This window comes from Gopherus flavomarginatus, chromosome 1 (assembly GCF_025201925.1).
Source record: "Gopherus flavomarginatus isolate rGopFla2 chromosome 1, rGopFla2.mat.asm, whole genome shotgun sequence".
Classification (NCBI taxonomy): domain Eukaryota; kingdom Metazoa; phylum Chordata; order Testudines; family Testudinidae; genus Gopherus; species Gopherus flavomarginatus.
Genome location: NC_066617.1, coordinates 173,692,680 through 173,708,738, shown reverse-complemented (window position 1 = coordinate 173,708,738; position 16,059 = coordinate 173,692,680). Strand labels below are relative to the sequence as shown.

Below are 16,059 nucleotides of genomic sequence, written 5' to 3'. Positions count from 1 at the left end.
TGCAGCTTCAGGATTATTAGATTGCCAGGACAAGCACCCTTCAGTACTTTCTCCATCGTCACCTGACCATTCCCTTCTTTACCAGTACCTTATGTAGTAGTTTCTCCAGACGGCAAACGTACTGTGAAAGTTTTTCACCTTCTTCTTGATATGTGGACCTGCTATGCCACAACCAAGCTCCCAAGAAAAGGAATTCAACATAAAAAGGAGACATTTTATTATGACATTCCATCTCTGAATCCCAACAAAATACTACTGTGTCCTGGGCCTTTCATCTTGTGCGCACAGCTTCTAATTCATTTACCGTCACTGTGGCCACGTCCAGACTACCCACCGTATCGGCGGGTTAAAATCGATTGCTCGGAGATCGATATATCGCGTCTAATCTAGACGTGATATATCGATCCCCGAGCGCGCTTATATCGATTCCAGAACTCCATCAACCCCAACGGAATTCCGGAATCGACATGGAGAGCCGCGAACATCGATCCCGCGCGGTGTGGACGGGTGAGTAATCCGATCTTAGATATTCGACTTCAGCTACGTTATTCACGTAGCTGTAGTTGCGTATCTAAGATCGATTTCCCCTCCCTACTGTGGACCAGCCTTGTGACAGCTATCTCCTCTCAGCCTCCTTGTCTCACAAAAGGACATTAAATTAACATAGGGTGTGGAACACTTGGAAACAATAAAGAAATACACTTATCTGGAGAGTGACCTCCTCGCCCAGGGCAAGGGTCTGCGTTTCAGGAGCAGAGAAGGAAACAGATGTGACAAGAACGATAAGCAGTGGAGCCTTACTCCAAAAAAAAAAAAAATTCTTGCATTGGAAACACAAGAAACAGTAAAAATAAGAAGTGCCCTTGTGAAAGTAGAATGAATTAAATTGTAAAAATAAGAATGGATTAAAGAAATATTGTAGGTATCTTTAAGCGGAAATAAGAAATGTTGAAATACAGGTGCCAGGAAAAGAAACATTAGGCACAAACAAGGATGCTAATGGCGAAACATTAACAGAGGATCGGTAATAGTTAGTAAGGAAATAAGATATGCATGCCTAGCCCAGGTAAACTTATCAGATTCTGCTTCCCTTGTTATCTTGTTAAGTGCTCGCCCTTTTATCTGTATAAATAAGATAGTTTGTGCCTTGCATGGTGCTCACATTATCTGGGTGTTATTGGCGGAGCGCTGCGCTAACAAAACAGAGTGGTCTGACAAATTGTGAGTCCTGATTCTAACTTTGACAATTTGGAGGTCCCACCGAGATGGCAACTGTCTTCACTAGGGCTGTGTGATTCCTCACCGTTTTTGTAGGATGACCGTGGCAGCTGGCACCTGGGCATTTGGCCCAAGCAGTCCTCCACTAGAGCGGAAAGGTGCACAGCCACAGTGAGGTCTACACCATCGAACCTGTTGGTTCCCACTCTGTTCTGGTAGGGATCCCAGGATCTGACATCAGGAATCTGGTCAGGTAATTATTTCTGTGTTTTGTCCGGACTGAGGACTGTCCTGTCTCTGTGTCTATCCATCCTCTTGTGGAGTGTTTGAGTCTGGGTGCCGTCTCCGTCCGGGGATAGGCCGACCAAGGGGTTCCTGTCCCCGCGGTCTGAGTGAGTGGAATCTGCACAATTGCAGCAGCACCGCACTTTGGGTAAAACCCCTGGTGTGAAAGCAAGGGCGATTGAGGCAGTAGCCTGTGGGCTCCTTTTGTGTGTTGCACTGGGCATCGCTCTGACGAACCCGAATTTCCTTCTTGTGTGATTGGTGTGTGAAGTCCTCCTGTACTGGTAACCAGACGTCTAAGTTGGGACCGTTCCCTAAATGAACGCAGGCTCATTTTATGTATTTAGGATGGGTACGGACTCCTGTAAAAAGGGTCCAGACTCCCGTAAATTTCTGGAAAGATGGTCTAGGCTAACTCAGGGGGATCCCAAAACTCAGTGGCTACTGTTAAAATCTTGAAACAAAGACTGAGTGGACGTCTTAAAGGACGGACTCAGCCAACCTAAAACTAAATTGGCTAAAGGAGAGGTTAACTGTTTCATGCAGTGGTGGCAAGAGGCAAATCATAGGTGGACAAAATCAAAACTCACTTCTCTCAAATATTCAAATAATAAGTTAAAAGCTTTATTAAAAGCCTCCTCTCCCACCACCAGACTGAGCGCTCCCCTTTACCCCGTTCTCCAAACCCCAGATCGATCCAACCCCCTTCATACTCCCATCTCATTGTAAAAAGGACAAAAAGCCCCTTGTTCTGTTCCCCTTTGTTGTCTGCCTCAAAAACTGATTCTTTAGTGTTCCACTACCAATTCGGCAAGGAGGGTGGGCTCCTCAACTAGCCCCTACCCTTCCTGGTCCTTTCCTTGAACATTTCTTTCAAAACTGTGAAATGACCACAATATCACTCACAAACGGTTCATTGGAAAAAAAAGCAGGATCGGGCCCAGACAAGCAGGCAAGCAACAGATAAACAAACTGAAAAACAGGTTGAAAGCGCTAAAGGAATAATGTCAGGAATAAGAAAAGCAGTAAGTGCAGGCATGAACCCCTGGAACAATACTTAAAATGGTGAAATCTGAGGTGATAAAGGTGTCATTTTGGGACATAAACAAGTGATTTAAGAAAAGAGAGTGAAAAGTTAACACTACAGAGGCTGAAGAGAATTAAGCAGTTAAACTTTGTGGAAAATGTTAAAAAGGACCATGTTAAAGACAAAGAATTCTTGTTTTCTTTGCAGCCATTCTGAAGGGAAAATGGGCCCATTTCCAGAAGAGTGCCTGTAAATAATCCATATATATATAAAGCTATGCAAAAACAAAGCAGTGTAAAAAAAATGTTAAGGAAAAGAAAATGTGTATGTATCTATTTGTCTGTGAAAATATGTAAAGTTCTAAGACTCTAAACCAGCACATCTGGTTTGTAAAACTCCTGTTTTGTAGGTGTAAGATAAATTGATTTTGTTTTTGTTTTTAATGCCACTAAAAATTCATTTGACTCTTTAATTCAAAGTTGCAAAACTGACAGACCTTTTTGCAAGACACAAGTAATTAGTGCTGTTTGGCTTTGGGATTTAGCATTTAACCCGTAAGGGGTAACTTCATTCTTTACAAAAAATAAAATGTTTTTAAATAAAGACCAAGTCATGGCTGCAATAGGGCAGTCAAAATCAAGAGAACAGGTAGAGATTCTGGAGTCTATTTGTTTGTTTAGTTTGTTTTTTTTGTAGCAATAGCAGATAAGAGCTGTAATGAAAGAATAAGAAATTAACAGTGACCCTCTGAAGCAACAGCAGAGGTGAGGTGCACAAAACAAAAAGAAGCAATGTTAAAAACACTGAGCCTTAAAATGGCTCTGTGTAAACAGACGGTCACTTTGATAGGAGTACATGAAAACTCTGTAAGAACAAAAGAAACAGTTACACCTTATGTAAAAATTAATATGGCTAATGTTTTTAAAAAGTTATAGTATAGAAAGAATGTGCATTTTCCCTAGGACATGTGCAGTGTATATTGTAGAAAGGGGTAAAAAAAAATGCAAAAGAAACGTGCTGCTGAATTAAAATCCTATTAGGGCTCCAAAAAGAGCCACAATAGGCTGTGTTTTCTTTTTCAGATCCCTGTGTGTTAAGACAGAGTCTCTGAGCTCTGCTGATGGCTTTGAATCCAAAAGCCAAGCCTGTGTTGATGCAAATTACCTAACTGATAAAGAAAGGTGAGAACTGCCAGCACAAAAGAAGCTGCAAATAAAGAACATACCTGGTCAGCAAACAAACTGCCTACATAAAAGGCATGGTATAACAAGATACCTTTAATAGATTTGATGCTAATGTTACTGTTAATATTAAACATTAAAATAACTTTAATGTTTGTAAGTACCCCTGTAACAACTTGTAGTGTGTATGATTTTTGGAAAAATCCTTTAAAGTAATATGGTAATGATGCTTCTCAGCTATTACCTGTGAATAAACTTACAGCTTAACACAGCAGGAAAAACATTACAAACTTAGTCTGCTATATAAGAGGAAAAACTTGAGGTACACCACCTCATGAATTTAATAACTAAACAGTGGAATAATTTCTGCATAACCTTTACAAAGTAGAACCCATTAAAACCTGGCCTGCCTATAGAACAAAAAAACACAGGAAAATATGGGGTAATTCCTCTGTTTTGCCTGCAATCAGGAAGGGTATTTGTAAAAGAATGGAATCTTTAAGCAATCATCAATGCCACCCCAAAAGGGGTAGAAAAATGTTCTTTTTGTCTTTCAGATAATCCAAAGTACTGTATAATAGGCTATGTGTATGTGTTAATTCTTGGGGAAAAGTGTTTAAAAAGTGTTAGCAACCCACCAGAAGACAAATGTAAATGTAATGTAAGTACTGTGTTTACCAATACTCACATTTACTATTTGCCACAACAACAACAACAACAACAACAACAGAGTCTTAGCTTACTGTAAGCACTGATTTAGCTGAGTTCTCTATCAATCTTGACATTGAATGGCAAACAGTTACCAATCATCTGTTAAAAGGTAAAATGGTAACATAGTTCCTAAAAAAAAATAATGTGGAAAACTGTACTATTCATATTATACACGCAAATGGGGACATGCTAAGAATTGCCACTACAGAAAAACATCATAGCTTACCATTGGTATAACATTTTCTGGATGGTCTCCCACAACTACTGGCATACTAATGTTACTACCCCTAATTATTTTTGGTTTTAAATTGTATGTGTTTAATTGAAATGTTTAAAATGTGCTGGTGGATAAAACGAATGTATGTAAAGCTAAAGCCACAGGCCCAAATCACCTCCCAGTATTTTCTATTACATGCACTAAATAAGAAGTGACACTGGTGATTAATAATCTTAGTGTCAAAAGGGGAATATGTAGGAGCAGGATTTTATAATGTCCCATAAGAATTAAAGTATAATTTGATTTCATCCTGCTAGCCACTTTTTTTAAATAGCAGAAAGAAATGACCCCCTGGGACTATAAGATTCTGTTTTCCCATATGCATTACAAATTGGGCCCTCTCTTAACTTTTTAAGATTTAGTTAGTAAGAGACAGGATTCTATATTGTGTCTATCTTAAGTAAATTAGAGAAACATTGAAGGCCTGGGTCTCAATGTAAATTGTCTTGGTTATCAATTGTAAAACTTAGCAAGGTTTAATTTGCAATGCTTTTTTTTTTTGCTCGATATAAAATACTACTGTTTGTATTCTCAATCTATTTGTGTGAATGAGGAATGTATGCATCAGGAAAAGATAAGGTGTGAAGGCCATTGTTATAGCCAGAGTCAAGGAAGAAGTAGTAAAGAGACTTAAAGAACATCAAAGAATCACCGGGCAGTGCTTACTACCCAGACGGCTGTTAAACTGTCTGGCATCTCAGAGTGGATACATGCTTCGCAGTGTAAGAATGCACCACCCCCAGTGAACCAATCATCACTTCAGGACCACGCAGAGTCAACTTTGACTCCAGAAGAAGACGTAGAGGAACAGCCTGCAATACCTTACAATCTACGCTCTCGTAAGGGTTGCCGGAAGCAGATGACTACAAGAGGAAGCAGTAGTGAGCATAGCGCCTGCTGTCCGGTGGATATAAAACTGTGACTGCAGTTCCCTCAGTTGAGGTTGTCAGAACCAGAAGGGCCCTGCCTCCAACATGCGCCTCTGGTGGTGCCTGTTCCTTGGCTGTTTGTGTCTTAAGGTCTGGGCAGTCCACAATGACAATTCTTTTATCCAGCAGCAAGTGCGAATAGCTCAGACCCTTATTATTTCTAAATGCTGGGTCTGCAGCCACATCCCAGCCCACTCTCAAACTGGTGTTCCTGTCCTGGCTATCCCACTCAATTCCCCAGACCTCACTGGAGGACCTTGTCCGTTTAACACAATATGGAAAGTAATGACACCTAGGCAGAGGCTATTGGCAGTTTCTTTATCCCACTTGGGGGAGCAATACACCAGGCAAAAAGGCTCCTAAGGTTAAAATCAGTAGTTAAAATAATGGCAAATAAAACCAGAGAAAGTTTAAGAGCCCTGGCCAAAGAAACAGGGGCGATCGGACAGGTGGCCCTCCAGAACCGTCAGGCATTGGACATAGTGCTGGCGGCCAAAGGAGGGACCTGTGCTCTCATTGGAAAACAATGTTGTGTGTTTATACCTGACAATACCAATGAGGTAATAGATCGCTATAGTCAATTAGAACAAATCGCATATCTCCCCATGTACAGCCAAGTTCTTTATGGAAGTGGCTAAATAACCTGTTCAATTTCTCTGGCATAGGAAACTGGTTTTTTCACGGAGCCCTAACTATCCTGTTTGGAATCTTAGTGATTTTTGTATGTCTTCAGTTAATCTCCTGTTGCATCCAAAATGGTGTAAGACATGCCACACAGATAGCTGCCCCAGACCAGAGTGCTAATATGATGATTTTAAATATCACTGATGAAGAAATAAAGAATGATTGATTTGTGGAACGAGTAAAATTTTGGTCATGGCGTGAGCTTGACCAAAAGGAGGGATTGTGAAAGTAGAATGAATTAAATTGTAAAAATAAGAATGGATTAAAGAAATGTTGTATGTACCTTTAAGCAGAAATAAGAAATGTTGAAATACAGGTGCCAGGAAAAGAAACATTAGGCATAAACAAGGGTGCTAATGGCGAAACATTAGCAGAGGATCGGTAATAGTTAGTAAGGAAATAAGATATGCATGCCTAGCCCAGGTAAACTTATCAGATTCTGCTTCCTTTGTTATCTTGTTAAGTGCTCGCCCTTTTATCTGTATAAATAAGATAGTTTGTGCCTTGCATGGTGCTCACATTATCTGGGTGTTATTGGCGGAGTGCTGCGTTAACAAAACAGAGTGGTCTGACAAATTGTGAGTCCTGATTCTAACTTTGACACCCTCCAGTGAGATAGTAGGAAAAAGATAAAGACCGACAGATAGACAGAGAATGAGAAGAAAGGTACCTCAGAAAGTAGCTATTTCCCAGGACTCCTGATCATTGGAAAAAATCTCTCCTTGAACCCAATCAGCCCTTAAGGCTTAACAAAAAAACTCATAAGCCACTATTTATTATTGTTAATAATTAATAATAATACCACCCCATCAGGGTACTCTCCATACACATGCATTCTATTTAATAAATCATTTAATGCATATAGTCAATGTTGCATTTGTAAGGAGATTATGTAAAACATATAGTTCCTGATTAACATCTAGTTCCTGCTGCACTGCCAAGTCACTTAGTAATAACATTCCTCAGTATGGTGGCATTTGATCAGTTCTCAGTAACGTCAGTCTGCATGTAGATTTTAAATCTTCTAAGGCAGTTTAGGATTTCCTGGGTGCAAAGAGGACCATGGCCCTATATCAGGCATTTATTGGTTCAACTGAGACAGCTGATCACACTTTGAACCTGATTTTTGGTTCAAACCAAAATAGGGGATTGGAGGCTAGATAACATCACGTAAACCCATTTCACAGATCAACCATTAACCCCTGCAGTTTGAGGTTGGGGATCAACTTTCCTTTTGGGGCAAAGGACCTGTTTTGATGGTCTGCCCTCAGAAATTAATATAGCCAGAAATATTCCAGAACGCTCTGAGTGAGAATTTTATTCCACAGGCAGACCACTGCTTGGATGGTTTAGTAGAACATTAAGGGTTTGTCTACACTGCAATAAAACACCCGTGGCTGGCCTGTGTCAGCTGACTCAGACTCACAGGGCTAGAGTTGTGGGGCTATAAAATTGCAGTGTAGAGGTCTGGGCTTGGGCTGGAGTTCAGGCTGTAGGACTCCTTATTAGAGTATTGACATACCCTATAATAATTTTTATTCTCCATTCCTTGGCACACTCTTCACTGTCTTGTTTCTCACAGATCATCTTTGGTTGACAGATGATCTGCCACATTCAGAAGAGAAAGAAAACAAAATCCTCTGTATTTTCCTCCACCATAGCATCTTCAAAATCTCAGACAGCACATTTGTCTTGGATGACTGAGTGTCTGATAAATCCTAATGGTCTCATCCTAGGAGCTAATCGGTTCCTCTTACTGTGAGAAAACTATTTGTTATTGTATGGACAAAATTGATCAACTTAGACATGGGCTCTCTGTTTCCGTGGTGACCAAGCAAGGTCTTGAGGGAACAAGGTCCTAGTCTTGTTTGCCAAATCTTCAGCTGGTAATACTCACTGAGTGTGACACTCTGTATCTCGGGGGAACACCCTTCACCCCCACATTCATGTTTATAATATGATTGTGTGGTATCCAATGCAAAGTTTGTCACGTCAGGTGTCTTTGGAAGTCTCATGATGCACTGAGTATTATTGTTATAGTAATGTTAGAGGTTGTAATTTCATGCATATAGTTATGAGGCTGAAAATGTGTCCTCGTGGCTTAAAACAAGCCCAGGCAAAACTCTCCAGGAACAAAGGGGCAGTTCACACTTCATCAGGGCATGTATGGGACAAACCCAGCTCCGTCTCACAGCAACAAAGAACACTGGCCTAGGCAGCAACAAAGGATCTGTTGGACTCTCGAGTGAGTCACTCCCCTTCCCTGGGTCAGTCAGGTACTACGATGAGGTAATGTTCACCTGACCTGGAAGGATGGGGGCAAAGCCAAGGGGGAGGAAAGGACATGATAAAAGGGAGAGACATTTGCGATGCTCTTCCTCTCTCTTCCACCTCCATCTACAGACACTACCACCAAGAAACTTAAACACTGATCAAAGGGGAGAGCCTGGCTGAAGGGCAACTAGCCAGTCTGTGGTGAGAAGCATCCAAGTTTTTAAGGGCACTGGAAGTGTTAAGATCAGTTTAGAATGCGTTTTGCTTTTATTTCGTTTAAGCAAATCTGACTTGTAGTGCTTTGACTTATAATCACTTAAAATCTATCTTTTGTAATTAATAAATTTGTTTGTCCTTCTTGAAGCAGTGCGTTTGGTTTGAAGCGTGTCAGAGACTCCCCTTGGGATAACAAGCCTGGTACATATCAATTTCTTTGTTAAACTGATAAACTCATATAAGCTTTCAACATCCAGCGGGCATAACTGGACACTGCAAGATGGAGGTTCCTAGGGTTGTGTCTGGCACTGGAGATATTGGCTAGTGTCATTCAGTTGCACAATCCAAGCTGCTTACATGCCAGACACTCTGCGTGAACAGCCCAGGAGTGAGGGTTCTCACAGCAGAGTAGGGTAAAGCTGGCTCCCAGAGTCGAGGATTGGAGTGACCTACCAGATCACCGGTCCAAATAACACTGGGGAAAGTAACACTGAGGTATTTACTGAAATGTTGAAAGAGCTTTATCCCACAACGTGTGTTTTAGATCCATGTGCTTCCTGGCTGGTGAAGACCAATGGAGAAACACTGAATATGTTGCTTGTGGAGATTGTCGATGCCTCTCAGAGAGAGGGGACAGGGTGTTGATTGCTTTGAAGGAAACATAAGTGCAACCTTTGCTCAAGAAGTCATAATTTGATGTTGACTATCTTGCCAATCATCTATCGGTATCATATTACCTCTTTTTGGGTAGATTGTGGAGAAGGTTGTGGAAAAACAACACACAGTATCTAGATGTCCTAGATCTCTCTGAGTCTTGTCAGTCTGGTGTGGACCTGGCTTTGATACAGAGACTGTGCTGGTGGATGATCTCTTCCTAGCAATGGATGAAGATCAGGTGTCCACACTAGTATTATTAGATATTTCAGCTGCCTGATTGATCACAAGTGTTGACAACTCACCTAGCGACCCCAGCAGGAGTGGAAGGGGTTGCTCTTCAGTATCTTTGTTCCTTTCTCTCAGAGTTCACAATGGATAGTCATGGGCAATCATTCCTCTTCTCAGAGTCCTCAAGCACGAGGTGTCGCATAGTGCCATTCCATCATCCTCCCTGTTCAAAATGTATAGGGGGTATTTAGGAGGTCGGCAAGAAGGCATGGAGTGCAGTGTTTTCAGTACACTGAAATCACCCAGCTCTATGACTCCACCTTGTCAGACTCAGATGATGCAACTCGGCACTTCAGCCAGTATCTAAATGAGACTAGGGTATATATGAGAGTGAACTGGCTGAAGCTCAACCCAGACAAGACTGAAGTGCGGATGGTCGGTTAGGGGAATCAGAGGCGATGGTGGAGGTAATAGCAGCCCAGTTAGCTGCTAGGAATAACTGGTATTAGTTACCAGAAGACTTGGTGAGAAAAAAGCTTCCCCTTCCCCCTCCCATCACTCCTTGGGAAAAATGTCAACATTCTGGCAAAATACTAAAAAATGAAGTATTTCAGCTGAAACAAAAACATTTCTATTGAAAAAATGGCATTGTGGTTCCTTATAGGAATTGTAGTTTGGGTTACTTATGCTCCTGTTCTCTTCTAGGGGCTGGCCTCTGTGGTTGGACAACATTTTCCATGATGCACTATTTGCTACCTCTTGGTGAAGGGAGAGGGTACAACATAGTTGATCAAGGTGCATCATAATAGCCCTGGCAATAGAAAAGAGAGAAGCATAAAGCACTCAAATAAGCACTTCCATAAAGCATGGTGGTGCCACTTTAAATTGGAACATTTCTATGTGTTCAGGTTTTTTTGATGAAAAAGTGAAGTTTTTCACAGAAAACAACCACTTTTTGTGAAACAATTTTATTTAGTCAAAATCCAAATTTTCCAGTGAAAATCACTGTTGCTATAACAGTTTTGAGCAGCCCTAGCTAGTCGGATTCACAACTTGGGGGTGATTTTAGACCCTTCCAACTTCTGTATTATGATTATATTACAGTAATAATTTAGTCACATTTTTATCATCTGCATCTGGCTAGGCAGTTGCAACCTTTCCCAATGGATGTGGGCTGTACCACTGTTTCCCATGCTTTTGTTACCTCAAGATTAGACTGGTGCTGAGCACTTTGTGGGGCTATGCCTTAAAACCATTCAGATGTTGAAGCTGGTGCAGAATGTAGCTGCTTTTTTATCAAGGCAGGTATTTCACTGTGAACATATGTCACCAGGTCTCTGGGATCTGCACTGGCTGCCTTTTGGTTTCTGGGTGGAATTTAAGGTGTTGGTTATGACCACTAAAGACCTAAATGGCCTGGACCTGGACTAGCTGAAGGATCACCTCTTGCACCCTGAATCATACTGCCACATCCATTGTCTCGCAGGGCATAGGTGCCAACACCATGGGTGCTCTGGGGCTGAAGCACCTACGGAAAAAAAAATAGTGGGTGCTCAGCACCCACCAACCACAGATGTTCAGTAGCACTGCACCAGCATCACAGACCAGCTGTTTGGTGGGGCTGCCAATCAGCTGTTTGGTGCCTGGGGGAGGGCCTTGAGGGAGCGCAGAGAGCAGCAAGTGAGGGGTAGAAGGGGGACAGGAAAAGATGGAGTGAGGGTGGGGGCAGAGTGGGGATGGGGCCTCAGGGCAGTGGAGAAAAAAAAGAAGTCAGCTCCTATGCCGCAGCGGCACTCAAACTGGATTCTCTTCACTAAAAAATGGAGGTGCCAGCTAGCAGAACATTCTCTGTGAGGGTGCTAGGACTCTGGCACTTGCTTCATCCCTCTGTCTAAAATAGATTGAAATTTGGTAACCTTCCAAGCATGCTACAAAAGATATTTGTTTCCCCAGACTTGAAGAGGGCTTCCTAGAATGATGAAGGGGCAGAAAAGAAGTTTTGTGTGTGTGTGGCTAGTAGGCTGGCTGGCTTCTTGTGCAACTAATTATTTTAGTGCTGCTGAGACTTAATTGTATGAAATGGTATGTTATGGTGCCTAGAGCCCTGGTTAGGTGTCTTTTAGTTAAACTGAAATCAAGAGTAACCAACCTGCCTTTTCAACATTCCTAATGTGCAACAAGGATTACCAACATCAGCCAAACTGTTTCTGAGAACAATTTCTGTGAAGAAAGTAAATACTCAGAGTTATGAGCTTTCAGCAAGATTCAAGGAAAGCACTGGAAAACAGTTAATTGCAAGCTATTTCCTGTGTCCTGTTATCACTTCTGTTCTTAGGGGGGAACCTGCAATTTAAAAACAGAACTTCTTTCCATTTCCCAAATGAATGTTTAGAGGAAATGGTAGCGCACAGCCACACACAGTAATGAACAATCTATCAGTAACTAGTTTATTAATATAGCCTTTTAGCCATAACTCACAATATAAAATAAACACAAGTTTTAAAATAAATACAGCTAAGTCAGATGGATACAGATTTGAACAATCTGTCTTTATGCTTCAAATGGGCTAAATTCATCCCTGATGTAACTCTATAGAGAAGAACAATTATACCAGAATTGAGCTTAGACCAAGGTTTTCCATCACTTGGAATAAAACCGTAAAACTAGAATCTACCACCAATGACACAACTGAATAAGGAATTTGCCAAACAGCAAATACCAGCCACATTCAGCTGGTGGATCATAATCCAGCCATAATCAACGGATGGATATTTGAAAGAGTGCACATTCAACCGTGTTGAGGGTAAAGGCTAGAGGAAGAACTGCACATTGTCTGAGTATTTCTGTACCACAGAGATAAGTGCCTTAGATATATGTTGTCACATAGGCACGTAAGCATGCCAATAAAGTTGTGAACAGAATAAAGTACTAGAGATTGTGTTTTAATGTCATGCCCTCTCTTTTCTGTGGCTGGCAATGTTACTAATGCTGTTAATCATGGTGATTGCAGGGGTTGCAGTTGTGACAGGCCTCTGCTTCTCTGCAAGAGGAGTAGGGAAGTGAGGGGTAAAGAAATTTCTAGCATTTTCTCCCGCTTGTGTATTTTCACAGGAACTAGTCACTATGTGCCATTTGATACAGAGAGGAAATTCACAGGGTTAGTGATGGTGACTACAGTTCACTCAGGAATCAAAGGTTTTGCTGATGTCAGCAGGCAGCTGAGATGAGTGAAGCAAAATTCCTGTTCCTCCCAACCGATTGGAAGTGGGGGTGCTTTTAGAGGACACCCTGGGAAGATGTCATCCCTAGAGCTCTTGCTCCATGCAGCTGGGGGATGGTGCTGTGGTCCTAGTACTCCAATCTCTAAATCTTCCATGTCCCATGCCTGGTACATCCTGTCTTTGAACCACCTTGGGACTCCTGCTAATAGTTTATGATCTCTCTACTTCAGTGGTTTTCAACCTGTGGTCGGTCAAGGGACCCTGGCAGGTCCACAGACTGTTTCTAATGGGTCTGTGAAAGAATGTCCTTAGCATAGAACAGCGGTTTTCAAGCTGGTGGTCCGTGGACCCCTGGAGCTTTACAGACTATGTCTAAGATTTCCAAAGGAGTCTGCACCTCCATTCAAAAGCTTTTGGGGATCTGCAAATGAAAAAAAGGTAGCAAACCACTGTTCTACATAGTTTGGGTCCTCGTTTAATAGAGGATTTGAAAAGTGTAAAAATTTGATTTATCTTTGTTTGATATATAAAATTGACAGTGGTGGTTTCCTATTCTTCTCAAAAACAAGTTTGGGTGGCTTTTTCCCTGCTGTATGGCTTTCTATATTAGAAACTTCAGGTCTTGCTTCCTAGAAGACGCTATGGCAACTGAGAAATTGGCATAGTTATGACTTCACATGTACAGAGAGGGAGAAATCTGATCATAAACATTTCTATTAAATCATTCAGTAGGTTTAAAATTCCTGTTTGTTTTTTCTTGAAAACATCCATTTAACTTGAAGAACTGAGAAACACTTCTCTGAAAAGACTTATTTGTTCTAGACTGATTACCTCCCACTGAAATGATTCTGAGACCTCTGACAAGTCTTGCAGCAAAGCCAGACTATATTCCTTATACTTCCAAAGTTAAAAAATAAAGCAAACAGAAGCTCAGCTTCCCCTATCCCACATCCACTCTCTCATTCGCTCTCTCTTTCTCCATGTCTTCTTTACACCAAAAAGTAGCAAATGCTTTTCCCTTCCCCCTTTAGGTCACCATTAAATAAAAGATCATTATACAAATATATACTTGCTAGATGTAGATACATATATTGGCTTACAACAGCTTCTTCCCATCCCCCTACCTCTTCTATTAACAAATTCTGATGGACAGATAGAATTATCACAACATGTACAAATTACAGTTGTAACTGATTTCAATCCCACCGACTTTCAGAAGCGTGCAAATTGGTGTGTCATTAACTGAAATTAAAATAAAATCTATTCTTTGAAAGATCACTATTAAAAAACCGCACAGCCAGTTGTGTTATTTTTGAGGTTTTTTATTTGTTTTTCTTTTTTTGAATAATTAATTATAGATTTAAAGCATTTAAGGCAGAAGGGACCATCACATCATTCTAGTCCAGGGGGAGGCAACCTTTCAGAAGTGGTATGCCGAGTCTTCATTTATACACTCTAATTTAAGGTTTTGAATGCCAGTAATACATTTTAATGTTTTTAGATGGTCTCTTTCTAGAAGTCTATAATATACAACTAAACTATTGTTGTATGTAAAGTAAATAAGGTTTTAAAAATGTTTAAGAAGCTTCATTTAAAATTAAATTAAAATGCAGCATCCTCCAGACCAGTGGCCAGGACCCGGCAGTGTGAGTGCCACTGAAAAAATTAGCTTGCGTGCTGTCTTCGGCATGCATGGCATAGGTTGCTTACCCCTGTTCTAGTATGACCACCTGTATATCACAGGCTATTACATTTCTGCAAGTTACCCCTTTATTGAAACCAATAACTTATGTTTGGCTCAAACTTATTTTTAGTAAACCATCCGGTCTTGATTTGAAGACATCCACCACTTCCCTTGGTAGTTTGTTCCAGTGGTTAAAAACCTGGTTTAAAACCTGTGCTTTATTTGAATGTGTCTGGCTTCAGCATCCAGCCTTTGGTTCTTGTTATTGCTTTCTCCCTTAGGCTAAGTACCCCTAGTATTTTCTCTTTGTGAACTAAATAAGATGCAATCAAATGGACCACCTCTAACCAACCCCCGAGGGAAAAAAAATGGGATAGACCTGCAGCTGGTATAAGTGGATGTAACACGCTTGACTTCAGTAGAGTAAATGTCAAAATATATCCGATGAGGAGCTGACCTTCTGTTAATTAAGAAAAAAATCTATACTAGTATTACCATGCTGTTCTCATAATTGTATGTACATAATTGTTTTATACACTGTGTTACATTTACAACAAATCAAGAGCGAAGAGAGCTGTTTTCAAGGACTATCTAGGTTGCTGTTCTAAGAGTGCCAGGTAGATTGCTCAAATGAATAATTTGAAGGATGCTAACAACTCACCAGACCTTACCCTGCAAGAATCAGATACTTCCATTTAATCTCTGATACAAATAAAGTTACACAGATACTTTATATCTCTAAAACCATATGAGTTGCTCCATTTCATATCTATATCCTGCCAGCTAGACTGGTTTTCATCCAGGATGTTAAGACTACCTTAGGTTGTTTTTAAACAGTTGTCAAACACCTTTTTAACCTTATGTTTTTCATACACATCAGTCACTGGCTTCCCCTCCCCTCTCCACCCAAGCCACAGATTCAAAAGGACATGTGCAGACTATAGTATTATTAGTGCTCTTTGAGGAGATTCCAGGTGCAGATTAGCCCTTCTCCGAGGAGAATCTATGCTTGTTATTTCAGCCTCCCTACCCTTACTGCTCCTTGGTTTTCCTCCTCGACTTCTCCTTGGGAAGAACAGGGCTTTGGAAACAGAACTTCCAGGCGCCGCGTAACCAAGTCCACAGCGTGAGTCTCTGCCAGCCGAGAGTGAAAGCAGGAAAAAGAACTGCTGCTCTGCGGTCTCACAGGAGAAACCCGGAGGCTGACAGGGCTGTCCCTACTGAGCTGGATCAACAGATGTCCCCGAGACTCCGCCCTCTTCTTCTAGGGTCCAGGCTGTGGGAAATGTAAGTTTTCCAGCAGTGTGGGCTGCTGCTCCGTGGCTGGGAGAGGGAGAGCTGTCTGCAGAGCGAGTCTAGTGAGGGTCCCAGATGCCCCCATCAGCTGGGCAGCTGAGAGCCTGTGCCCCATTAGAAACCCCACTGCCAGCCTTCCCAGCCAGTAGCAGCGCTAGCTACCTGGGGAAC

At 41.4% G+C, this 16,059-nt stretch overlaps 1 protein-coding gene across 3 annotated transcripts in view; it reads right to left on the bottom strand.

The window, feature by feature from the left end:
* The window catches only part of LOC127055031 (OX-2 membrane glycoprotein-like), a 55,396-nt gene extending 40,349 nt beyond the window's left edge, over positions 1-15,047 (bottom strand). For all 3 annotated transcript variants that reach the window (XR_007775386.1, XR_007775385.1, XM_050961595.1), the window contains exons 1-2: positions 14,972-15,047; positions 9,755-9,910 (exon numbers count right to left, since the gene is read on the bottom strand). The gene's annotated coding sequence lies outside the window, so the exon portion shown is untranslated. The remainder of the gene's footprint in view (positions 1-9,754; positions 9,911-14,971) is intronic.
* Positions 15,048-16,059: the final 1,012 nt, after the last annotated feature.